Genomic DNA, 26,913 nt, shown 5'->3' with positions numbered 1-26,913 from the left:
TCTTTTTCTCTAATTACCTCACTGATTGTTTTCTGTAGATTAGATTATATCTTGTTGCCTTGTTGGAGGTACATTAAAGCTGCAATACTATAAAAACCTCCAGGAGGCATTTCCTCTGAGTCCTCACTTTCACTGGGAAAATGGACAGTGCTGTATATTTCTCTTCTGCTGCTGGACAGCTTTGCTAAACAGCCTGTAGCAATAACCAGCCTACTTTCTGCCTTATTTTTTAATTCTCTTTTAAGGACAAAAACTGAAGCAAAGCGTAACTGCTCTTTACACAATCTGTGCACTAGGAGGTGGAAGAAGTGGAGAGGCGTCTTCCTAATCCCCCTGCTTTATAAACAAAGTTTCATGGTGAAGCTTCAGGGGCAGCACCAGGCTTAGGGTTCTGGGATATGCTTGTGTCAGAGTGGGAAAGATGAATCAACAATGCGGGTATAAGAACAAGCCTACATCACTGAAAAAGTGGTCTCGTTCCTCTTTTCTCCCTCTATCCCCCCTTATGTCTTCTGAACAGGGAAGCCAAGGAATCAATACTCAGTGTGAGTGTGCTCCACAGCTCGTTCTTCCACTATCTTTGTGCCTCTTTCTGGTTTTGACACTCAGAGGATGTGATTGGAGTTGGAAAATAAAAAAGTCCCTTCCACTCAATTCTAGTGAAGTCTTTAAAGCAATGCATTAGAGATTTGACATGCTTGCCTGAGAGTAAGGTTTTGATTAAAATGCAAGGATTCCTTAACTAAAGTCCACAGGATCCCGAGCATTTAGTTGCCTATGGATCTGTTTTACTGTTTTGGTTTTGGGTTAAAGTGATTATAAGGGATTGAGCCATTGTGAGGATTGCCTCTTTTGTTCATGTGTCTCAACAGACTCTGAAAATGTGTTGACTGCTGGAAGAGATCCTTATCTTGTGTCAGAATTCTCCATAAAATGCAGCCCACAAAATTTCCCAAGGCTTTTTTTTATGTTAATAAAACCTGCAAGTTTTCAAAGGGAAGGTGAAATGGAAAAGGCAATTACTGCTGAAATTCAACAACTACAGAGAGAGATCGGTGATCCCTCCCCTGGCAGGTGCATGCTCTGTCCACGTAAAATTACCAGCTTCTATCTTCAGAGGTCTGCTGAGTCAAAAGACTGTTTCTGAACCTAATTGCAAATAATGCTTGAACTTGCCTGTGAAGTCATTGCGCCTACATATAATAAACAGAAAGACAATTAACCTTTCATAGGTTAAGCATCTTTCCCTCCTTCGTCTGAGAACATCCCACCAAATGCTTCCTGTTTCCATTCAACAGCAAGAGGCACTGCGGCACAGCAAGGTAGTAGTGGGGAAGTGAAGGGAATTTGCCTTCTTCCTGGTTTTCTTGTTCCAGGTCACATAGTGAGCCAGTGGCTCAAACTTGGAGTTGAATTCTAGTCCCTCGACCCTTACCTGCTTGCTTGAAACAGTACACAGTGGATAGCTGTCTCCAAATGAATGTAAAGGGAAAAAAAGTCAGGCAGTTTATTGTCTCTGCTCATGAATGTTTGTATAGTACACAAACTTCATAACTGGGAAGTGGTCAGTGAAGATATTTTTACCATAAAGCTGCTATTAAGATAACAAGAGTATTACTGTTTTCTTCTGAAGTTTACCTGTAAATCACTGCTCCCTTTTGTCCTGTGGCTCAGCTGCACTGTGGGTATATGTGGGTAACATGAAAAGTTCACATGAGCATCCCTCCTCCCGCTCTATCTCCCCTGCTTCTGACCCTTTCATAGTTTGCCTCTTCCTCAACATTATGTGCCCTGTCCTGGTCCCCCGCATACTTCCTTTCTGCTGCTCTCCCCCTTGCCTGTGCTTTCTAATAGCTGTTCCCTCTGTGACTCTAGTCATGCCCCTGTCTCTGAGTCCCTGTTGCCTCGGCTTCTGTTTTTTCCCCGGTCTTCAGATAAAACTTGTTTCCAGCCCTAATCATACTACAAAACAAGTCCTCAGATAATTGGCTCTTTCACTAGGAAACAGATCATTTCAGAGCTTGGTGAGTTCTTGAAACTATTGTGAATACTTGCATAGTATCTGTGTCTGTCAGAGAGAGATTTGTTGAAGGGGAAATGAGCATTTTTCTCCATCTTTAAAAAGTTCTTCTGCAATGCCTAATCTCCATGATCTTCAATGGACACTGCACAAACCAGTGGCAACAGATAATGAAGTCATACTTTAGTTTTGGCCTAGCAAAGATAATTGTGATCACCTCTCTTGCTTGTGACAGCACTCAGGGCGGTGAAGAAGTATCCCATGGAGTGGTGTAGAGAGAAAAGAGGACAGAGGAGCCCTGTGATGCCTTCTGATTGCTGATGCATCCTTTTACAGCAAGTCACACCTCTGTAGGTCAGGGCAAGCAGCCCCATGGGAAGAGACGCGGGCTATGTCCACAGGGCAATGAAGAGGTTAAAGTGGTTCTTCAAGCTCAGGGTGTGACCCATGAGGTGTCGTATTAACACATCTGATACCTGTACATTAGTATGAGCAGAACAAGTAAAAACCTGCTTTAGAGAAATTAAATTAAGCAGTTGAAGGAAACAGTCATTTTAATAAGGAGCTTCTATATAAAAAATTCCTGATACTTCATTATCTATTTATTCCTTTCAGTCACTCAATTTTACTTTATTCTTCATAATTAAAAAGGAGACAAAATCAAGTCTTTAAAAATGATCTGATGCCACGGTTTTGTGTAAACAATATTGGTGGAATGTAGGACTGGCTGTCTATGTTCCTAGTCTCTGATAATATTTTAGCTTTCTCTTTATTCGACTCAAAATATTTTTATACTGTCTTAGAGATGCCTGTTGACAGTCATGGGGTGATAGAACAGTGGCTTTGCTAAGGCAAGTAACAAGCTTGTGTGCATATCTGTAAATGTTTCAGAACTATATTAAAGTTAACATATTGAAATAACGCAAAAGGCCACCATTTCATCAAAACCCTTCCCATGGTGAGTAGTGTGTTACTGGACATGTGGTCCCAATGATGTGAGTGGCGTGAGATAAAACACCCAGAAGGTAAACAGAGCCCTCGGGAGAGAGGATTGCATTTTCCGCTGTCTTTACTGTCCACGGTTATCCCCACTACTGGACGGGCAGTGTATGCAGCTCAGGGCCTGGACGCTGACTGTACGTATGTCATTTTCAGGGGAGCAAAGCTTAGCAGACTTGGAAATCAGGGGAAAGTTAGGCCTGAAACCTTTTTGAAGGTCCCACATAGCTCCTGCTGAACCTGTCCTGCCCTTGCCAGAGCTGTAACTGCCGGCGAGACGGTGAGCTGGACCCTGAAGAGGCACACAGGGAGAGGCAGCAACAGGAACGGATGACCGAGGAGAGGCTTTGTGGAGTTTCACCCTCTCTGAACCAGGGTAATTATGAAACTACATCAGTTTGCTGTAGCTGAGAGTCTGACCCAGATGACCAGAAATGCAAATCAGACATGAGGACCCAAACTTACCATACTCATCTTCATCCATGAAGGAGCACCTGGCAATGGACCTGATGTACAAGTCCTCGACAGTGGTGAGAACCCTGCTGTCACTCTGCTGCCTCCTCAGCGGTGCTGCAGCAAAGGCACAGAGTGTTTGGCCTTACATTGCTCCAGCTGATTTGTTCAGGAACAAGATTGTTCTATTTTGCAAAGTTAATATTCATCAAATGTTAATGAAAATACATAACAAATAATTATGACAAACATACCATCTGATTAAGATGAAAGAGGATGACAATTCTTGTGAATTTTTAATCTGAAAAAATAAAGAACATTACATTAATAAGACTTAATTATATCATTAAATATTTAAATTTGCTTTCCATAGTAGATTTTGGTTTTATTTAACATATTTTGTTTTTAAGTATTGCTAACATTTTTATGAGATTTGTTCATAAAACACACCAACAGATATGGTTTTGTGAGGCAAGAGGAATTTTAACACTATGTATTCATTATATTGATCACAATTTCAATTTTATTTATATTTTAAAAAAGCTAATAGAACCCTTTTACAGTTTATTATAATTCACACTATCTCCATCTATAGATAAATATTTAATAGCGTTACTAATGCATCATGCACAGAATATTTATTAATTAGAAAATATGAATTACTAGTTGTACATTTCAATAATTTGCATTTAAAATTAATGCTACATTTTTCCAGGAAACCATGATTAACTTTAAGAATCTGACTTCAGCTGACCGAAGCCAGGCAATCAAAAGTGCATGCTGCAAACTTAACTGTCACCCCACAACATTGCAACCAACGAGTGAAGAGGACCCTAAACAAGAGAGGATGCCACATGACAGACACTAACATGTACCCTACCATGCTTGTGCATAGTCCGTCTTCAGAGAAAAGGAGATACAAAGGCAAAGTTTCAGCACTCTCTGATTTTCCTCGATAAAGCCGAACAGCAGTTTTATGTGGTAGATTTGACAAAGTGGTTCTGCCATGTAGTCCTAGGGATAAACCTCACTCAGGTATCTTTGTATATCGAGCAACCTCAGGCAGCAGATGCTGTCCAGCTTTCCTGGGCAGGAGACGTGGCTGGGGAAGGAAGAGCTGGGGGGGCAGAGGTTGGACCAGGGGACAGGAGTGGGAGCAGAGCTGTGTGCTGGAGGGTAGTTTTGCTGGTGCTCCAAGAAGCCACTGATAAGGATTCATATTGGGTTTCTCCCATCTTGTCAGTCTCTGTGAAATTACGCAAGGTATCATGAGACTTGTTCCTCCAAGACACTCGTTTAATATGTAAGCAAGGTATTTAGGTCAGGTGTTAGACTGTGACTTTACCTTTGCTTCTAACGTGCGGTGTATCTGCCAAAATTGCCTTTTCTGTGAAACCAGACATTTTTTTCAAACTAAACTACTGTTTTTCTTTTTTGTGGATTTATTCTTTTCAACTGAAGTTTCCGGAAAGTCAGCAACTTCCTGATTTGTTAATTTTTTAAAAAAAATCTACTTTTTCTAAAATAACAAATTTATGGCACCAAGAACAACTTCTCAGTAAGGTCTGTTAAATACAAATAACCTTCCTGGAACTGTTTGTCAGGCAGACATAGACATGACAGACCAACCAAAACCCTTCCTTTGAGGTATCAATCTGTTAGGTTAATCTGCAATGTAAGTATGCATTTTACTGTGTTGTTAAGCAATAACAGATATGAACTTGTCATTTAAGGATGGGTTGAGTATCTTTGAACCTCAGAAGTGGCTTAGTAAATGAAAAGGTTAGGAGTGATACCAATGCTTCACAGAATAGGCCGTCTTTCACCAAAAGTTTTAAAAATGCTTTGTAAAGTTTGCATTTTTAGCGTATTTACAGCCTTTACCAATCAAACACTGGACTGTGCTTTCTGATAAAGCCACTAACAGACCCATGTGTTTAAAAATGTTTTATTTTTTTGCTTTTGCCATGTGTTTATGGAATATTATTGAATACAGCCTACCGCAACTAGCTGTACAACTACATCAAGCTATTTGCCATTACCACAGCTATACCACAATATATTTGTAAGTATGCGTGCATATTGCTCTCTGTGTGTGTTTATGTCTCTCTCTGTGTGTGCATACACAGGCATACTGATACACCACAGCACTATAATCTGTGTGTACATATGTGTACTGAGCATTTATAGTTATATACGCTTATGTACGTGAAAAACTACTGATAAAGTTTTCTGGTAACAATCCTGGGTATGATGGTCAACATACCGCTCCCTCCCATAATTTCATAATTACAGTAATAAAAGAAAAAAGTCTTACACAGCCAGGAAGCAAAAGAGAAAAACCTCAGGTTGGTTACCACTTCACTTTTGTAGTGACTATATGTTCACACATACGAGCACACACATGCAGTTTCTGATAAAACGAGTTGTTTCTCAAAAGACAGAGAGAGAAAAAAGAGAGGTCTGGTGAAACCCTCAAGTTGCTCTTGAAATTACACCTATACCTGTTGTCGTTTTCAGGAAATCCACTTTGTTTAGTTGATAAACTTGTTTTGACTTTTCAGTGGAAACAGTTTGCTGGCACTACTTCCTCAACCGTAGGCCAAATTCTGACCTCGGTTTCATGTAACTCCCACTGCAGTCAATATAGGTTGGCTGTGTAAGGCACGATAGAGCCTTTCTGTTTACAATTATAAGAGCACTGAAAGGTATTTTGTTGTTATTACTGCTTGCATTGCTAGAACTGCACCTGAAGATGTCTATTTTAGGCAGCATTCAGACCACACATATGGTTAGCCTAAAATTCTCAGAAATATTGAAGTGCGTACACAGAAAAACAGAAGGGCAGCAATCAACAAAAGGGATTTCATTTTAGCTGAACACACCACTGTATGGCATCTTGATTTTATACTGATGAGCCAAAGTATTGACATGTAATGATTTTGGTGTAAATCACATGCTTTGATGTGCAGAAAAGTTATGGAGCATTTTATATGAAGTAATAATATTAAGTAATTCTATAGAACTAATTACCAGTTAATCTGACATTTAATGAAATAAGTAACACTAAATGTGACGTGAGGGCAGCTTTTATGGACTTAAACTTTAATCAATTGTATGGGAGTCAAAGGTGTCATTTTTGCTGATAGTGGTGAACAGAGGATGACGGCATTTGCTAAAGAGTTTCTTGTCTTCATTATTCTAGGTTGAATGATTGCTCCTAGGCAAACTGGGAAAAGCTGCCTGTGTTCTTAATAATAAGAAGAAGCTATGAGATTGACAAAAAAGCATATCCATGTTATTTTTTATTGCAGCTACTTGCTATTACTAAGTATACGCCTATTTTACAGGGTCCTGACTTGCAGCCCTACAACAGGTGCTGCAGTTTGGCTTTACAATAGCTTGGGGTTCAGACTCATACTTGATGCTGAATTCATTGCCTGTTCCCAGTGTCTACTTTTGTCTCTCAGTCTGATTTCAGAGGAGAGAGGCAAAAGTTCCCCAGGCAATTCAGGTAGAGATTTAGGGCTAGATTGCCTTGAAGGCAATAGGGATGCAACTGACTCAAGCTGCTTGGCTCTGCAAATGCAAGCCCAAAGGCAGTATGGATCTATGACTCACATTAGGTCCACTTGATTTTGCTCCAACAGTAACATAGTTTCCTTAAGGGCCAGCTGATCCACACAGGACTTTCCTTCTGTCCTTTCTTCTTGAAAATAGTTGGTATTTTTGTGCAGTATGTTAGTTGTAGAATGTGGTTCCAGCGCCCCATCTTTGGCTCTTGTCATTACTCAGAGCTTCCCTTGGTCTATGTTTATGTACCCTGAGTATAAAATCAGAATGGCATGACTTAAATTTGTAAGAAAATGCACATCATTAGTATACTATAGAAACAAATGCACCAAATGTAAGACTAAGTACTTGTGCCAGAATCAAAGTCATGTTATTCTGTTATCATGTTTCATATTCACAAGTTGGTGGAATTCATCCCAGTTATTCACATTAGATCCAGCATTGCTGTATAACTGGTGATGAAGTGGGAGAATAAAATTGGAATAAAGATTTCAACAGGAAAAATTGGAATAGATTTTTTTTTTGTGAAAAGAGAGATTAATTTTCAGTTAGTGTTATGTTACAGATCACTGGCACAGCAGTGTGGAGAAGCTTGTATAAAAACTGTCTGCACAAGCCCAGCCCAACTCAATGCTAAAAGTTATTAATTCTTTTAGAAATTTTTAGAAAGAAAATGAATAACTTGCTCAGACATATCCTTTCTGATGTTTTTGGAACATTCTGTACCACAGATGTGGCCAGGAACAAACTATGAGTTACATCATTTAGGACTATTCCCAAATCAGGTTGGACTGGGCTCTAAATTGCATGAATTCCTTCAGCAAGAATTCTAAGGCTTGGTCAGGCCAGAAGGACATACATTAATAATAGTGATAAGCCCCTTTCTGCAGCCAGTTTGTAAATCTGGGTCCAACGTTACCAGGCCAATAGTACTGTTGTGAATGAAGTTATTGTGCTGAATTTGGTCATCTAGCATGCCATTCTTGTGCCACACCATTCCTCCAATAGACTCTAGCAGCTGCCAGGCAAGAGGAGATCGTGTCTGTAGAGAATGAGATGCCAACCCTCCCTGACACTGGTTTAGAGATTGTGATAAAAGGGAAGGAAAAAATACCAACTGAGCACATGGGTTAATGGCTGCTATTTTAGTCCCTTGGGGCCATTGCCAGCTGCCATTAAGTCAAAGCAGCCCTCAGGCTCTACTTGGTTTCATGATGAATAATTTAGGTTTTCCTGGTGCTGAGCCAGGTTGCATTGGCTTTGTATGATAGATTCTACAGATCTCCACTGTGAGCACAGGAGTGTAAATACATGGTGGCACATACCGGTGCAATGGATCAACCTACCGTGTCCTCCAACAGCAACAGCAATAACAATAGTCTTTATGAACCAGAGATTCTGCACATCAGTAGAGATGTCTTCCTTCCGATATGGATACTCTTCAGTTTTGTGGAACCGCTTGCTTATTGCTAGTCAGAATCTTCTCTGGTGTACATTTATTTTAAGGAGTTAACTACAGGACTGGATATTTTCTACCCACTGAAAAAGTAGTTCGTATCTGAATAAATAACTGAAAATGGCTTCTCACTGTTCAGGAAGTACAATCAATTTGAAATTAGGATTATGGAAACATCTGTGAAAATTCAAGTGTCATCTCAATTTGGGCTCATTCAGATCCTGTATTTTTTCTACTTCCCAAGCAGTGCATTTAAAATCTAATCCTAATTAACACACATAGTTTAATTATAGCCAACAAAATATTCTCCTAAAATTGTGTGTGCTGGTTGGGGGGGTCGGGTAGGGAGGGAGGAGGCGAGGGAGAAACTAAACAAATGTTCACTGATTGTAAAAATCCTTGTTTTGTTAATAATATAAATCTTTAAAGACTTTAAACATACTCTGAAGTTTGCCTCTCATGAATCAAAGTGGCATAAAAAGGATGAAGCAGGCACAGCACTCCTACTCCCTCTTTCTCCTTGCTCATTTCTTGGAATTTTGAAAATAACAAACTCTGCATTGGAATTTAAAACTTTCCTTTTTGAATGGATTTCCGCATAACTTATCACATAAAATATACGGTGCTTCTGCAGGTAGAAACAAATAAATCATGAATGTCAGGGACAGGACTTGGGAAGATTTTGAAATTTGAGTGAAGCACCGGAAAAGCCGGGGTGGTCTGCTGCTATGAACGCCATTGTATGTCAGCAGAATTCTTTGGCACTACTGGATGGTTTGGAAGTCTTACGAGATTTTCAGTACTTCTGACTTTTGTTTTAGCACAACAGGTCTTGAGAAAAACACCATTTTAGGCTGTTTCAGAACGCTTTCATTCCTGATTCAGACCTCAGAGTGTAAAGTATCCCAGCTTGGGGATACTGTAGCCCTTTATGGGCACCACTTGGTATCTGAGGACCTCTTTGCTCACTGGGTCTGTATTGGGGAGAGCAGATTCCTAGTCTGTGGCTCTAGCACTTTACCCCGGAATCAGACCTCTTGCCCTTGAGTGTACCTGAAGTCCACAGTCCAGCTAACCTCAATCCCCAGAGCAGTGTTTCATGTCTGCCAACACCACCATGATGCTTGCACAGTCCCTCAGAGTTCTGCTCAGGCTACAGGTAAGTTTTATTTTCCATGGATTTTGGGAAGAATTTCTTTTGAATGATGTAGCAGGGAATCAAGAAACATAGGCCTAATACTTTGTTGAAAACAAAACTGTATCTGGTTATTAACTTCCCCTTTGGCCGTCCCATTCCTGCTTTGGTCTGCTTTTGTTTGAGACTCTGTTAATGTTTTGGGTCATGCTGAGTTCTCCATGTCAGATCAACCCTATAAGGATCTCAGTATTTTGATGACAAATGTCCTCAAACTTCGATCAGGGGAGCACCACTTCTTATGCATTTCTGGCCTCTTGCTGTTTTGTCATTTGCACAGCTCTTTCTACTGAATATTCTGAGTGAAAAAGTTTTCTTTCATGAGGTTGTTCTAGCAGTCATGTAATAATAAAAGTTAATGGATCTAGATTTCTTTTTATTGGTGTCTTTCCAAGAGGTGTCAAGATCAGCATTTTTCCTGTCCTTGCAGTAAAATAAAATAGAATTAAACAACTTTGGCTTGACAAGGTCAGATATTTTTTTCACTTCATAAAATGGAAAAGGAGATTAAAATAAAAAAGGGACTTGGTAACAGCTTTTGAATATATCTCATTCCATCAAATATGACAATGGAAGCCATGAGTAACCAAGATTCTCCTCATTTTTGGATCAGATTTATTTCTGCTTTCAGCAGGAAAAGGTTAATTTTAGGGTCAGCTCTGGCTGGTAAGAATTTTAAAATTTTTTCCTTCAAAGAGAATTAGGAGATTAGGAAACATAATGTCTCTGGAAATGAGTTAAACTCAGCTCTGTATCCCATCAGTAAGACTAAGAACATAATGTAGCCCAAATCTGGACCAGAAAATTAAATTAAAAGAGGAAAGTGTTATTGCAGAAATGGACCTTTTCCTCATCTGTTTCCCATATGTGCCTTTGCACCGTATCCACTGACTTGATTGAAAGTTAAGTTTTCCTACTGTGTTGCGAGCTCTGCTGAGTCAGTGGCAGCCGTGGAAGACTAAGCTGAGATCTCTTTCACCTCATGTCCTACATCCCATTGTCGGAGTGGTTTTAACAGCAGATGCTTTATTGCCAGTGCTGATAGAAGAGGCAGCCAGAACAGTCTGATCTTCAGATCCCAAATGGATTTTAAAGTATAGACAGTGACTGAAATCACCTTTTGATTTCTGAACTGAGCAAATGTGATTCTGAAGTCACTTAGGCAGAACAGAGATTCACTTTTCAGATATAGGCTTCGATTTTAAAGAATTCTGTGACTATGTTTATACGGATAGCACTTTCTTTATTTGGGGGTCAAGCACCGTAAGTTTTTATCCTAAGTGCCTATTTTATCATGCATCCAGAGTAGGTAATACAGCAGCAGGGATAGTTTGCTTTCCTTCTTCTGTCCCTACAGTGAATTATAACAGACTCTTCTGGCAGTCTGTTAACAGCAAGACAAATTGGGATGGAGCTGGCAATACTATTTTCTGAACTCCCCTCTGTTACTTGAAAAAGCATTTCTACTCATCATTCTTGTAGGTGCTGTGTTGAAAGAGAGGCAGGAAGAATGATACCTGAAGGGGCTCAGTCATTGCTTTTGAAAACAAATACTGGCAACTATGCCAGACATTGTTGCATGGAGAGGGAATTAAACTTCTTGTAAATTACAGTGTTTCTGCCTCATTCCTTCTGCTTCAATATTCTGGGGATGGACTGGTACTGGAGGTGGCTTAAAGTGCTTTTAAATAAGTGCAGAGAGAGATCCATCATCTGCTGTTTTGTCTGAATTAGGAATAGTCCTAGGTGGAAACCAGTCCTATGCCCTCTGGAAGATCAGTGCAAGTGGTGGCTACATAACATCTATCCAGCGTGAGGTATGAATGAAAATGCCACTTGCAATTCTGAAATGTCTAACCTTAAAAAAATCTGTCAGCTCAGAGGAGACCAGCCGGTTTATTTTGCAAGACAGGTAAAAGTATATGATCCCTGTCTTCTGGTCTCTTTTCGCAGAGATCTCAAAACCATCAGGAGTTTGGTCTTCATTTTTAAAGCTTTACATGTGGGATGCAGCTAACTTACTGGAAGGGACCACTCCATCCTCCCTAATCAGAGTTGGTCAGCAGAAAAAAGGCAGAGATCTAACAGGACCTGAGAATCAAGTCAAGGCTGGCACTTTCAGGCATCATGGCGATAGACTCAAGAAAGGAACATGGATACAAAGCTAAGGTTTAGTTGCCCATAACAAGGGGATGTGACTAAAGGACCTGGGACTATGAACACACCCTTAGCCTTGCTGCTCTATGATCAGAATCATTAGGGGGGCTGTGCAGCAACTATGGCTTTCTCAAAGCTGTCTTAAGAACAGTGTTTTCTTCCCTACAGACATCCCATAATGAGGTGATTGCCTATGGTGCTTCATGAACTTGTTGGGTCTTAAACTGACCCTTAGCATTTTGCCCTAGATATTTCTGAGCTTTTCTTAGTAACTATTCAGAGAAAGAATAAAGTTGTAATTATTCTTAGCTCTCAACCATAAATATGGTGTTATATCCTCCCCTCCCCAAGAATGACATGGGCTAAAAATTGAGCTTGAAATCTATTCTGTAGCAAAATTGTGGAAAACGAACAAAATATAACAAATAAATTAAACAGCTACGCACATGAGCAGTTAAAATCATGTGAGACGTATTCAGAACTGCAAATGGTTTTTAAACATACTAAAACACAAGTGGGTTAAATTTAACACCTTCCATTTTAATTTAAAAGATGTAGGAGAACATGTAGCTGAGGATTTTCTAAAAGAAGTAGTGATTTGAGCGTGTTGGGGGTGGTGGTGGAATTGCTTGTAGTTTTATTCATTTAGGCATATCTTATCACTCCTCCTTTTCTTCCTTCTTGGAGGGCAATGAGAGAACCCAGATGCCAAGCTGTGGAACATGTTCTTCTGACACTAGCATCTGGCTCCTTGGCAGAATCCTCCAACTGTCATGCTGACAGCTTTCCTGTTGTGTCCTCGTATATTTTTATATAAGAAAATTGCAGATGGGTTCTCTTCTCAAACTAATACGCTATTCTGTTGACCCTTATCATGCAGAAATGTGTTGGTTTTATCTGTTTGTGAATGAGACCTTGGCCAAATATACTTCAAAAAGGATACTTCTCTGTTCATCTCTGAATTTGTCTGCAAGCTGTCTGGGAAGATGCCAGAATCCTATTACACACCGGTTTTGTGCCTTTAAGCAGTAAGTCCTTCATTCTCTCTGCTGTACAAATAGATTGCACTTTTTGCAGCAAGCACACTTGTAAAATACAAGCATATTTATTTAATAGTTTCAGTGAAAAAAAAAAAAAAAAGAAAAAATCTCCCTTGAAATGGGGAGAAATGTGGTTTGGTTTGCTATGTGTTTTTTTTTTTTTACTGGAGGATTTTGTTTGTTTATTTTTAATTTGACATTACCTAGTATGCTGCTGCCCTGAAGGATTTTTTTCCCCCCAGAACTTTGCCAGAGACCACCAATCCAGAAGGCCTTATAATGTTACAAAAGTAACACAATGACTTTTTTAAAAAAACAAAACAACAAACAACAAACAAACAAAAACCACACACACACACACACACACAAAACAACCAACCAAAACCAACAAAGATTTTACTTACTAACATCCTCCAAACCTCCTGGTATTTTCTAAATGGAATTTTCATAGTCCCGCATCGCATTTAGACACATGCCTAATTTATGTGGATCATCATGAGTAGTCCCAGTGACTTTACAGTGAAGCACAATTGTGCTTCAATTTAAGGCTGTGCTCAGAGGGAGCCTGTTGGGTTCTTGACTTCTGGCTTGACAAAGCCCCTATCATCAAGGCGACAATAAAGAATACTAAAATTTCCCATGTTACTTTCTCTTGCTCTCCTCCCCCATATAGACCTCTTCCTATGGTTGTTATGTATTTGTCTCTTCCAAAAAATCCAAAGACACCCCCCCCTTTCCCTCCCCCAAATCTTAGGCCTCCTTTAAATACATAACTTTGCTAGCATGAATAAGATCAAACACAGATAAGAAAATATTGCAAACACACAAACCAAAAATTATCTGGGGCCCTGCTCAGTGGAGACTCCAGCTCCATGGGTGTTGTCCATGGAGGCTCTTCAGGGCTCTTAAAAGTTGGCACCCATTGAGAATATTTAGCCATGATTTGTGAGCTCACTCAGACTCTGACCTTCCACCCCATCTCAGTCCCCTCCTCAGCTCAAATAGAAGAAACCTGGATCCAAATGACTCCCTGATGGCGATATGGAAGATCGCCAGCTCCGATGAAGCCAGGTGGATTCCACTGAGCATGCTCTCTGTGTCCATACCGGGGCAACATCCTTAGAGTTTGACTGCTGTAAGATTCTCCTAATTTATTCTCCTAGCAACAGATATTAAGGCTTGATTGACACTGGGTTTTGTTTGGTGCTTTTGCAATAAATAAAGCCACGATGAGTAATTTTATTGTTCTCCCACCTCGGTTGTTCAGTTTGTGTAGCTATTCCAAGAAAAAAAAAAACCAAAACCTCGAGTCAGCATTAAAGGAAGAAGAGGTAAGTTTCTACAGGTTTCTTATACCTATTATCACAAAAAAGAATCTTTATAAATTTCCAGCAAACGCAAGTACACAGAAGCAAACAGGTATGTGCATGACTATTATGTCAACTGATACATTGTCCCATATCATTTTCTCATCTCAAAATTTGTCATAAATGAAATAAATGACATTACAACTCTTCAGGAAAGATCATAAATATCAAGAATGAATTTCTGCATTAAGTATTAACTCTGATGGGGCTGGGATTTCACTCCAGTTTCCCAGCCATACAGTGCAAGTTATTTCCTGCTGTTTTCTTGTTTCTGTTTCAAACATTCTGATTCACCATTGGGTTAATCATCTACTAAATACTGTCTCCAGGTGGTTTGGGTTTGCTGTTGTTATCTCCATGGCCCTAAGGGACTATACCTTCCAAAGAACTGAGGGAGCCCAAGCACTGATATTATGCAAGAAAGAGAGACAGAAACAAAATACATCAGCAACTGTATCAGCTTGCTTTCATTTATACCAGATTCTGATTTGAACATACGTGCTTTTTGAAGCACTCGGCATACACCCTGAAGTCTCAAGTTGCTCCAGATTGCGTAAGCAGGTAAAAATGATATTTGTTAAAGAGGCGCAGAGAATCAAGAAGAAAAATGTACCTTGAACTAGTGGGTGGGGTACAATCAAGAGAAACTTAGTAGGTTAAGGTTTAGATTTTGTATTTAGGTGACTACTGTTGTGCTCAGTGCATACCTTTATCCCGTATTCACATCAGATTTGAATAAGAATTATCACACATATGATGCTTTTAGGAGTGGGGTTTGGTTCTTACTTCAGCCATGGATCCTGTAGGCAAACCACTTAGTTTACCTTATCTTCTTCCTGTAAAACAGTGATAGTATTTTTCTCTGTTACAGAGGAATTAGAGAGGTATATTTATTAGTGGTTGTGAGGCACTTTACTACAATAATAAAGGCCATAATCAAAGCTTGGGATTTTGGAAAGGTAAGTTTGGGATACATAGGAAGGTTAGTTAATAGACTGAGTAGTTGGATTCACGGCTTGAGAATCTGAATACCAAGGATCATTATCAGACATGGAATTATCTTAATTCAAAGGGGCAATGGATTTAAAGATAAGGGGAAAAACTGGAGAGAAGAGTATAGAATTCTTGGGATGAACAAAGAGTTTACAGTTTGTAAACTCTTTAAGCTTTAAGATGTTTGTTCATCTTCAAAATATCAGCCTCTATAGAAATAAAATTAAACTGTTTTCAAGTCTTTATGAATTAGCACAGAAAATAAATGGCTGAAGCTTGTTAACCATATAAACAAAACCCAGGAGGAAGTGATTCTTCTATACACCGATGGTGGGCTGTCAAGGAAGGAGGTAAGCCTCACCAAGGACTGGATCAAGTATTGAATAAATATTTTGTATCACCTTTCAGTAAAGGTGATGACTAAAGAGGATAAGATAGATCACTTCTCTTCTCCATGCCTATCCACCACAACTGTTCTTTCTTTCCAAATTCAATCACAGGTTCAAGCTGTTGCCCTGCCTAGGTGCTTGTCATTTGATGGTTCCCATAAGGCCATGCAGATCAGGAGGTGATCCATCACTTGATTTTTTTTTTCATGTTTGTAAATCTCTGTATTACAATTATTTTTTCTTGCCTTCTTAAGCAATGGCCGAAGGTTTTCAAGTTTCCCAATCTCTTTCTGCGAAAGCAGCATGAAGTTTAGTGACATGTTTTTTCATTACTCTATTGAATATAACAAACTCAATGATACATTCCAAAAGCCTTCTGAAGTTGAAGATTTTCCAGAGCTGCATGATTCTTTTGAACAATTTCAATCTACAAAAACAAAAGATATCTAAAGAAAATGAAGATAGAGTGATAGAAATTATATACAAACAAAAGCAAAAATTGGGTTTCTATACTTCAGAATCAGAGAATTTGGACAACATCCAGTCTTTATACTGACGGCATCTACAAGCCTAGTATCAAGAATTTTTTAACGTGTGTATTTATAAGTCCCATGCAAAGATTGAGAGCAACCAATATAGTATCTATACCTAAAAAATGAAGCAAAAAATTGATCCAGGCAACTACAGACTTGTAAACAGGATTTCAGCAGTATAGTCTTAGAACAGATTTTAAAGGAAAGAACATAAAGAGAAATTGAATACAGGTTAATTACAACATTGGCTTCACAAAGGCAGGTCATCTTAGATAAACCAGTATCTTTTTTAATTAGGTAATAGATTTCTTAGGCGATGACAATGGAGTGAACTTTATTCTTGAAGATAGTAATTATTTTTACAGGAGAACTGTCAGAAGAATAAGGGACTGCCAAAAGGAGAGATTGTTGCAAATGTTTTCATGGTTGGCCCTAGGAACGATCCCATTTAACATTTTGATTAGTGATATAGGAGATATAAGAGTAAGAAGTACATGTGTATTTGTGAGATGTACAGATAACATAAAATGGGGAAGCATCACCTTAACAAAGGATTGGATCATCAGGCAAGGAGAACCGGATGGTTTTGTTGATGTGAGTGATGAGACGAGACAAAATTTAATAGCACAGATTGAAAAGCCAGGGATTTAAGGACAAGTAAGTAGATTTTTTCTCTTGAATATAATATATATTTATCAGTTGAAGATAGTGGAAAAGAAATATGGACATACTAGTTTTCCTGGATGATGACTAACAGTTGCCATGCAGAGCAACTTTTGTAATTGTAAAATCTATTATAATTGTAAGATGCACTATCATCTAAGGCAATTTCACATTATTTCATTGTTCAAAGTACTGACAAGGTCTCATTTAATTTATATAAAGTTCTGGTCAGTTATGTTCATGAAAGATGACCTTAAAACAGAAGCAGAGAAAGACTACTAGTATGATTATAGGAATGGAGAATTACTCTCATGAAGAGAGATTAATTGAGATGGTTTGTTAAGCCTAGACAAACAAAGGTTGAGAGGAGATAGGATGATTCTTCAGAAATATATTCAGGAGTAAATGTTAAAGACAAAGAACATCTATATAACTGGAAAGATAATTGTGGCATAAGAGCAATGGTTCTGAAATTATCATGAATAAATATAGAGTGGACATTAGGAGGTTTCTCACTACTCCTGGAGTTATTTTTTCCCATATAATAGTAATGTAAAGAACCGTAATTGCTTGCCTATGATAACTTATGGAAGAGTTTGTGTGCTTAAACAGGTGAATTTCTGGAACAGGGAAACTGTAATATAAGTTTTTGGATATCCAGTGTAGTATTGTAACCGAGGGAGACTGACATAAGGCTGAACTGCAGTTTGTGTGCATCCTCCTCATATTGTAGACATACCATATTTCAGAGTTTCTTTTGGTTTCTTAAAGGGACCAGGAAGCAAATTCCTTGCTTCCTCCTTTCCTAGGCAGAACTTGTCCCCTCTCCCCGCCCTGCCCCGCACAGTCAGGTTGGCAGGAATATGTAGCCTTTCTTTTGCCTTTCTCTGAAGTTTGGGTATGATTTTCTTGCTAGGATCACCAGGATGATTTATTAAATCTCAGCAGTCTGCTATTGGAGAGAGCTTCTCCTGTCCTCTTCTTGCAGGACTTCACACTTCTGAAAATTGGTGTTTGGTTACAAGTTAGAGCATGCAAGGAAGGTTTGGTGGTTTATGGAGCCTGGTGACATGTGGCACAGACGTTATGTGAAATCTTCCAAATGAAGCCTTGGCTGGGTGGTTGTGTCTGACAGGACTCGATTTCTACAAACTGATGGTGCTTCAGGTTTCATGTGCCTGCAAACATTTTAGTGTTGTGATGCTGCAGCTGGGCTGGTACCAGTAGTGACCTGCTGTGTTCAAGTTTTCTTCAGAACTTTTATATCAACATATCAACAATATGCAGTTGCTTCTCTGGACAGATTCAAACCAGCTACAATAATATAGGACATGTACTTCTGGAAAGAAAAGAAAAAGAGACTTTACAAAGTCTTTGTTAATTTATTATAAACTTTTTCCTTCAGTTTTAAAGTGAAATTGTACGATGTCTTTGTCTCTCTCTCTCTCTCTCTTTTTTTTTCTTTTGGTAGTGAAAACCAAAACTAAACTGATTGGGGTTTCACACATGTTGGAAAAACCACTAAAGATATATGCAAATTTTTCATGGTATTTTTTTTATGTCTCTGATTTCCAGCATAATTTTTACCCGAAGACAGTTAGACTTTCACAACTCAGAACTGGCCATTCTCAGAGTGAATCATTTGTAAATTAGTGGTTTTACAATGGATCTGAGAAAATTCTAAGTTTCAAACTGAATTTTGGCTTCTCACAGACTCAAAAGGAGATTGGTGAACTATGAGAAATAAATCTGCCACACAGATTCACTCATCTGCACATAGACTGAAACCAGTGGATTTTGCGTATTAATGGTATAAACTCATTATGATCTGCCTGGTCATATTTAGCAGAAATGTTCGAAATCTCTTATTCAAGTTGCAAAATGACATAATGTTAACAAATACGGATATTTTAGATGGACTGAAGCTCCATCCAGTTGCAACAATGTGGGATGAATTGTTCATATCTATATGATTATGTTAAAGAAGATAGAATTAATTTCAGGTCCCTTGCCACTATCACCCTGCCTCATAAATGCTATATCCATGTCTTGTAAGTGTCCTGCCTAATGAGGCCCATTGGATACTTACAACTCTTACTGGCTTCAGTAGTTCTCTCTTAAGTGTTCCAGTATAGCTGTCTTCAATTCTTGCACAATTTGAGTATTTTACTGGTTCTAAATACCAGATTGTCGTTCTTAATTGTTGGGTTTTTTTAATATATAAGGCATGCTAGATGCAGATAAAATATTTTTAAAACCCTACCCCCCCCCATTTAATATGTCAAATTAACCTGTAACAAGGATAATAGCCCTGTGTTTATATATGCACACATATATATGTGTGCATGTATGTGTCCAGCTATGGGCTATGGGGAAACATAACATAAATTTTGTAAGAAATCACTAATGACAAGTCAAATTGTCATGCAAGAAAAGGCTAATGAAAGCAGCTGTGTTTGGAGGTAAAAAACTTCTAAGATTCACTGAATTTGACCACCTTAGATCAATAATCTTATACCCTCTTCAAAACTTTGCAAGTGTCTCAGCCTGAGGCTATACCCTAGTACTCTATTACTGAGATGAATCCTCTGCTCTTTACTTTTAATTGTAGAGACATGGTAGAGACCACTGTGGTAAAGATGAAAATTGAATTCATTTTAAGATTTCCAGGTATACGAAATATTTACCAGTAGAAAAATGTTCCAAGAAACCGTTACATACCCAAATGCTGTAAAAGTTTGGCTAAAGAAACCACAAATGCACATGATTAATTGTTAAAATGTATATATGATGTTATGTATTTTAAGTACTATTTTTGCTTGACTAATAAAGTAGTGGTTAGATCTAAAGAACTCCACTCTATTCTCTGGGTTTTGAATTAGGGCAGACTGAGATCCTTAAATCTCAGGTGCTTCTCAACCCTGAAAGTGCCTGGATTTTCTAAGCACATAACTTTGAGCTACTGAATTTATAATTGCACCTATATTTTATGCCATGAATAAGTATGTAAATGCACCTTGCTTAGATCTTTATCTAAGAAGGGTCAGGAAACCAGACCAGATAGAATTACCTAGGTTTGAGCGGTGCAGCCCAAATCGTTCTTTCTGTCAGCATTTGTTTCAGCAGCTCTGTGCTTAGCTTGTTGGCTTCTGTGAACCCTGCTCATAGGTGCCAAATTCTCTCTATGCAAGCAAGACAAGCCAGGCTACATAACTCTGTAACGCTGTCTAAAAGTTAGGTATCAGTATATTTGAAACATTTAGCATTTGTCAAATCGCTTTGCAGATCTAGCCCCAGCTCTATATGAATTTGGCTGACAATATTCCTTTTTACTGCAGGTTGGCTGGGCTAAAAAGTCAGCACACACAGTCCTCTGGACCGATTATTGAAACCTGTGGGTTTCATGAAGTCACAGATCAGTAATTTTAGGCTAGACCTTTTTTTTTTCAGGAAAGAAAATGAATGCCTTTTTAGTAATTGCAGGACATTACACTGACCTCAATGAAAGTGATAATCAGCAGTGTGATGGATACTTAACATGAGACCTAATTAATTGTTTGGTAGCACAGATAAGTAATGCAGAATGAGAGGTGGCATAATTTTACTAACGGCTTTCCACTCCAAGACATTCTCAGGAACAAGAGTTGAGCGGATACAGCAACACACAGCCAGCTAGCCACCACACAGCACCATCTAGGCAGCTCCTAAGGTAACTCACACTGTGTCACTGCATGTTTGTGTAGAACAAACATAATTTTCCTTGACTTGTAGATGTTTTTTAATACTTAAGTTGCCTCCTGCTTTCATTTATGCCACTTTACCCACAAGTCTCTGTTTCTGTAGACTTCTTCTTACCCAGAAGAGTGACAGAGCAGGAGCAACCACAGCTGAGCGAAAGCGGAGGCAGAATGAATAAACAGCTGGGGTATTGCAAAAAGGCATTGAGGAAAGCAGAGCTCTGGAGTCTTAAGCTCAATGATAAAGTGGCCAGGCTTGCTGTTCACAATTGAGAACATGCTTTAGAGAGAAGTCCTCTTGAGTGTGGCATAGCTTTACTTCAACAGAGGGATTTAGGGACTCAGTAGACACTTCTATCACATTAATTTAGATTTAAGCTCACATTTAAGCTCAGCTTTCCTGGCTATTCATAGAATTTGGTTCACACTCTAGACTGATTCTCCAGATGGGGAAAGTCAGCTGTGGTGTAGGACTGGCTTTGGTTTGAACCCCACCCATGAAGGAAGAATTTATTTGACTGACAGTAGGTCAGGCTTGAGTTTGCTCACCCATCAGTTGCCTAAGTTGATAAATGAACTCAGACACTTGAAGCTTGTGCTCAGAAAAGGGTACATAGGTTGTACAGACTCATGGGATCCAAAACTGAGTGTATACACCACAGACTGGCATTCCTCCAAGGTAGGGAGTTGGCTAGGTTTTGATATTCAAGTGATAATAGCTGAATCACCGTATCAGACAACCAAGCATTTTTATAGGAGGGCCTGGCAGAAAAGAAGATGTTACTGTTAATCCATAAGCTGGCTGTTGAAGTTTTAGAGGCTGTTGTGGAGAGGCAGATAGAAAGAATGAATCACGTGGTAAGAAAAATCAGAGGATAGATTTATGATCCTGAAAAGGTCTGACAGTGGCTCTGCTTAGAAAATGAGAGCTTAGAGAATGTGGATGCATTTTGTGGGACTTGCATTCGGCTTGAGATCCCGCTATATGCCATGGAGTAATAAAGGGGACTTTATTGCTTGACCTGATTTAACAGCACGGTTACTGTCCAAAGGGCAGTCTGCTGCCCTCCTCACCCACATGCTCTCCTTACTTCCCTTACCTCAACTATAGCAATTACACAGCTAAAGAGTCAGTCACATCAGTTAACTAACTTTTTTTTTTTTTTATGTGTTAGTTTTCTGTCAGATCAGTGAACTGAACTGAATACAAGTGAAATATCAGTAAGGTATGCTTTGGCAAGGGGAAGGAAAGAGACAGCGATGTGCAGTTAACTTGAATTTAAGTGCTGAGGTGAAACTACATCCTTAGATTCATGGAACCAATGGGACCAGATTAGCAGCTGGTTTAAAGCCATATAGCTTTAACTGTTTTTAATAGATCTACTCTAGTTTACATCTGTTGATCTAGATTGGTTTAGAGGTGTAAATTCACAAGCTGGTAAGCAACTAGTTTCTCTTCCTGTTTTCTTCCTGTTTTTCAGCAGAAAGTTCTGATTCATCTACTCTTTAGGAAAATCTTTTTGAAAAAAATGTAAAACCTGCTATAAATCCATAAAAAGCAGCTTGAAGTCAGGCAAAAGGATATCTTGCTAGCTAATTGTATGGGGTTATTTTGAAATTGCCTCCAGCCAAAGACAGTTGTAAGACTCTGGACTTTGTGTGCGTGAGTGTTTATGCACGCACATCTCTGTATATGCACTTGTGTTGCAAAAAATATCATATACTAGCAGCCCAGTCATTCTTTCATTAGTCTTACAGTAAAATATTTCCCTGAAAAGAAAATAAAGGGAGAATTCCATGATAGGGAGCAAGAAAGATATAATTGCAAAACGCTTAGAAAGCTACAGGCAATAATTTTTAACGTTTTTTTTTTAATAATGAAAGCCACAGACACTATCTACTCTTGCTGTTGAGGACTCTCCTGTCTATCACAAAACCTTATGGTTTGTGAGTACTGAAGTAAGAGGCAGAAATAGGTAGAAATTTCTATGGGGTTTCCTTTCTGGGTCAAGAGAAGGGGTGTCTCCATGTCTTGGCATGTTCACTAGAATGTAGGGTTCAGGGATGTTAATCACTGCTACTTTTATCAGACAGCTTTATTAAGAGCAACGTTTTTTTGTTACCAAATTAGAAGGGACCTACAGCAAACTTCTGAGCACTTATTAACAGAAGTCCACATTTGCAGGAAGTACCGGGTACCTTCACGTGCACTGCAATAGCTGGGAGTTACACAATATCTATATCATTTTTCACAGCTTTGTCATTAGCTGGTAATGATTTGATTATTTTGCAGATGAATCACAGTATAAATCTCTTTCACAAACACTACCTCCAAGTATTAATCAAAACCATTAAGGCAAAGCAGTCAGTGCAAATTAAAAAATTTGCATGTCTAAATTAAAAATTACAGTAATACATCATAAATAAATCTTTTAAATTCTCTATGGTCTGTATGAGCATCCCCTTTTTGTGCCTGTAATGAGCCCATGAATACAGCTCCTTTTTTACCCCCATCTTTTTAATCAGGCTGTAATCAAATTTTAGAGGTAGAATTCAGGTCTTTCACTCTGAAGTCCACACTGGATCTTATTCAAGAAAGAAATTATTTTTCTCTCTTCATCTTTCTGAAACCCAGCATAAGTGAAAGACACAGACTCAAAGACAAGTGTGAAAGACAGGAGTTCAAACTCATCACATAATTTGCAGTGTCTTTGGCTATAGCAAAGTAAATATTTGCAAAGTTGATGTATCTTACGCAAGTAACTTTGAACAATGAAGAAAATGACTCAGTTGTGTTTTAGGCATTATTTCATTTTAGAACTATTAACACCTTATTTCCAGCAGGGAAAAGATTAGGGGAACCCTCATTAATATAAGCCACTACTGAGATTTGGAACACACTCTTCTTCACTATAAATAAATTCAGAAATGTTAAAGAACAGCTCAGCAACCTTGCATTTTTCAGCTGCTTACTGTTCTTCATTTGCAAAGCAGTATTCAGAATACAGAAGTTTGCTGGCCTATTGCTGCTGTTCTATTTACAAGTTGATGAAGTTGGCCTGTTTATTAGAATTTTGTTCACCCCCTTTCCCTAACCTCTGGCAAAGGATATTTTGTGAAGAAATTTCTTGCAAAGCAGCAAATACAGATTTCAGTGTTTGCTAGTTGACACTCTTCAGAAGAATGACCTCCCCTGCACAAGGTTTGCTGTGACCAGTTCCAGTATCAGCTGTTGTTTTGTCTGTGATCTTTTGGCTTCCCTATCTCACAGCAGTCTGATGGCTGAACAACCAGCTCCAAAAATGGACCTTTGTGCTAAGTCTGGAGAAGGAACCCTGTGATCCAAAAACCATTCCCCTCCGGTGCTTTCCTTTCAAGGTCACTGGATTTTCTTTTACTTGAGGGTGCACAGTAAAAAATTACACATACAAGAGTAATCCTAGCCAAAAAAAAAAGGATTAATCAAAATCAGAGTAAAACTAATTAAAAAAATGCTTCTTGAATCTGACTAGATTTACACATAAACTGTACAAAGCATAAAAAGAAAAAACCAAAACAAAACCTTGCATGTCTTATGTTCCCCTGCCAATAATTCTGCATGTGAAGAGACATGGGCTTAGCTGATTTATCAATTGCTTGCTCTGCTGTTTGGGTGGTGAGGACACAAAGACCTTTACTGTAATTAGTAACTTACCTTTCAGATGTAACAACACACATACCTAAGAATGAACTTCAAGATAAGTCTGAATATCTGCTCTAGCCCATTTCTGCGTGGTTACTTTAAATGGTTCATCTGTAATTTCTTTTGTTGCATTCCACTGTACATACGTGCAGAGTTCAACATCAGATTTTCAAATTAAGAGGGAACCCTGAAGTTTGCAGATGGAATTGCGTTTCAGGAGGTTTTGTTTTGTGGATGATTTGATTTAGCCTTCCAGTTCACAGGTAGAGAAAGATAGTTCCTAACTGTTAACTTCTGTTTTGATTTAGGAACTGAAAATCAAGATCCAATATTTTGGGCTAGTGCTTTTAGATCTGGTGACAGTGTTGTGCCAATTCACTATTAGGTAATAAATAGTGGTTTGTAATTTGGCAATTCTATAATACTTTCCATGTATACATTCAAAATGGCTTTCAAAGCATTGCATTTCAGACAATGTCATCCAAATATAATAATCAGAGTTTACTAGTTTTACACAGGAAATTCAGACATAAGAACACTTGACAACTTGTATCTCAGCATATGAGGTCCGTTAGAAGGTCTGGGCTTAGGATCTGATGGTGCTTCTTGATCATTTGGACAAAAAAACCCAAACAACAAACAATGCCAGGAATCCACTAGATATGAGAGATATCATTTTTAGATTCACAACTCAATAAAATTATTGAAACAAGAATAAGAGAAACCTTATTTAATTTAAATAATTGCATTGAATCCATCACTTCAATTAAATTCAATAAGGACCATTCAGGTTTTTATAGGTGGAGGATCAGATTCTGCCTTTTTTATCTGCAATTGAAACATCACTAGCAACTTATTCAGCTTTTACTTTAGATTTCTTTGGACTGATTTGGGATTGTAGCAAAAGAACCTTAGAGCTTAGAAAACGTCACTTCCAGGATTATTTTGTTTCATCAAGGCTCTAAGAAAAGAAAGCTTCCAACCCTTCCATTGTGAGACAGAACAAGACTTCTACTGGGGAGGTATACAAAGCAAAATATCTTTTACCCCTACAAAAACCATGAAAGTATATACTACCACAGCAGCTGTGAACTCATATTCCCACACCAAGATCACAGAGGAAGGAACTTGCTGTGTAGCTGACCTAATATTCAAAATTTTACCAACACTGAGGATTATCTGACATTGCCTTCTTGTAAGAGTATTTGGGCAGATGAAGGTCTCAAGCAGTGCTAAACTGGTATTGCAGAAAATAGTATTTTACAGACATGCCCCTCTCCCCCCCCCAGTATATTTGTGTAACTTTTCCCTCCTATAAGTTTCTGCTTCTGATTTCTCATTGGTTTTGGTCTGTAATGGAGACTTAATGTAAAGCCACTGCATGAGAGAGCAACAGCTTTTCTATTTAGAAAGTCTTCTGGAAAGCAAGTTCTGCTTCAAGCATTTAATTCAAAAGAACATCGTGGCTTTAGTACATGAATTATTATTTTTGTTTTTAATATTCTGTGCTCCAAAGTTTTCTCTCTACTAAGCAAAGTGTGTATGTAGTAATCATCATGTAGAAATTCATATACGTGGTTCTTAACATCAGGTTTACACTCACACATCTATTTATCTTGCAGATTTCAAGAAAGTAAGCCTCTCATTATTGTTGCCTACAGATCTAAGGGCTTCAGGATTGCCTTCAGTGCTCTACAGGTAGGTGCAGTCTACCTACTTATTCATATATATTGGATTTGTTTCTTTAAATGGGGAAGGCGAGAAAACCATTCCTGTCTCAGTGCCTTGTGGTTCTTCTTTACCACTAACCTGTCAGACTGGGTAATGACTTAGTAGTTGTCTTAATGCATCAGTTCTTCAAGCAGAGAGAGGGGCTGCATGCCAAGGGGCTAAGGAGTGGTTGGATAAACGGATGGGCACTTTTATGCATAGGAAAAACTTTGTACACACAATAGTAAGAACTCTGCTTGAGAATAATGGTATCATATGTAATTAGAAAGAAAATGTCAGGTTTCCAGCTTGAGTCTTGTATGGTACAGCTATTGAGAGGGGAATACAAATACTTAGTGTTGATTATTTTACATTATCTTAAGCAGGCATTTTGTTTTATTTATAACCTAGAATCTTCACCTTATAGCCTGACCCTTCCAGGTTTTCTATATGACATTATAAACTTTGTTCATACTGTTCAGACAGAGGTTTGTGCTTCTAGAAATTGTAAATATAATTTTATTCTTAATGGAAATCTAGGATCTTTTAGGAAATGCAGTACCACTTTTGGTAAAAGAAGGAAGGAATGAATTTACTCAGATATAACCTAGCACAATAGAGTGAATTTAGGATTTATGAAAGTATTTAAGCATTATTTGCTGTATCTAGATTGAGGAGCAGCTGAGTTCCCTGTTGTCTAGTCTGCTGTCCAGATTGGGGACCTGGCAAGATTGCCATGCTGCAACTCACTTGCCATCCTACACACTCAGATCTCCTTCCCGTGCGATTCCAAGTGCACAGTAGCATGCCCACAGCTAGGATTTGAAAAGCACTACTGAATTCACAGGCCTAACAAAAAGGCCAGATGATATTGAAGATCAAGAGCATACATCATTAGTAACATTAGTACCTTCTACTCAACAAATTTTATTGAATGAACATTTTA

Source organism: Accipiter gentilis, chromosome 4 (assembly GCF_929443795.1).
Source record: "Accipiter gentilis chromosome 4, bAccGen1.1, whole genome shotgun sequence".
In the NCBI taxonomy this organism is placed as follows: domain Eukaryota; kingdom Metazoa; phylum Chordata; class Aves; order Accipitriformes; family Accipitridae; genus Astur; species Astur gentilis.
This window is presented reverse-complemented; position numbering follows the sequence as displayed.